Source organism: Aptenodytes forsteri, unplaced genomic scaffold, assembly GCF_000699145.1.
Source record: "Aptenodytes forsteri isolate BGI_AS27 unplaced genomic scaffold, ASM69914v1 Scaffold410, whole genome shotgun sequence".
In the NCBI taxonomy this organism is placed as follows: Eukaryota; Metazoa; Chordata; class Aves; order Sphenisciformes; family Spheniscidae; genus Aptenodytes; species Aptenodytes forsteri.
In genome coordinates, this window is record NW_008793958.1 from 683,863 (window position 1) to 684,852 (window position 990).

The 990-nt window shown below is 55.6% G+C and overlaps 1 long non-coding RNA gene across 1 annotated transcript in view; it reads right to left on the bottom strand.

Annotated features, from left to right (window-relative positions):
• The window catches only part of LOC103901646, a 5,421-nt gene extending 4,444 nt beyond the window's left edge, over positions 1–977 (bottom strand). The window contains exon 1 of the long non-coding RNA XR_657745.1: positions 892–977. This is a non-coding gene — a long non-coding RNA (uncharacterized LOC103901646). The remainder of the gene's footprint in view (positions 1–891) is intronic.
• Positions 978–990: the final 13 nt, after the last annotated feature.

Sequence of the window (990 nt, forward strand, 5' to 3'; positions counted from 1 at the left end):
CCACCCCCATTCGGGCTGCCTTATCTCATTTGAAAAAAAAAAAACCGAAAAGGGCCAGAAATTGCAATTATCATTGTCTCGGGTTACGGCAAATGCCATTATGCCGAGAAACGGGAAGGAAAACAACGCCGCGGAAATGCGGATCGCCTCGCTAATAACGCGCTGCTGCTGCGCGGTCCCTGCACGCCACCCGGCGCGCCCGCGGGGGGTTCCCACCCCCCGTCCCGGCGTGGGGGGAGCGGATCCTCCCCGGGGCGCTGCGGGGTTTGGGGAGGTGTGAGCGGCTGGGGATGGGGATGGGGGGTCCCCCTTTGCGGGGGGGGACCGCAGCTGATGGGGGGAGCCGCAGGCTCCGGAGGCGTGTGGGTGCCCAGGGGTCGTGTCACGCACACGAACACGCGGGTGAGATGCAGCGTAGCCGGTGCCGGCTGGAAGGCAAGCCTGCAGGCTTCCGTGCAGAAAAGGAGTTAAACCCCGCCGTTGTCCTTTGATTTAGGAAACGGCTCATCCAATTCAGTTCCAGATTATTCAGGGGCAGACTGCCTCGCTCGCTCCCTCTCTCCCCACGCCAGCCCAAACATCTTGAAGTAATCAGCAGCTGAGAACGGAGACGTCCCCCTGGCATCTCAGGTTAAAGAAGGAGGTCCAGGAAAATGTGGTAGAGCCATTACAAGAAACCTGAGATGCATTCATCAGAGACTCCAATTGCCATCGCATTAGGATTGATTAGAGACCAGCAGTACCGTAATGACCCGGAAAGAGGGGCATACGGGGATTATTAATATCAGACTTCTTAAAAAAAAAAAAAAAAAAAGGAGAAAAAGAAGGAAGGAGGAGGGAAAATTTAAAAAACAAAAGCGCATCGCGGGGCTGCTGCTCGTATGCACTTACCTGAGGAGCACAGGCACCGGCCAGCCGCACAGACGAGAATTTATCTAACTTCTGGGGAAGAAAAAGCAAACAAACATGGAAAAAACCCCACCTCTGGAC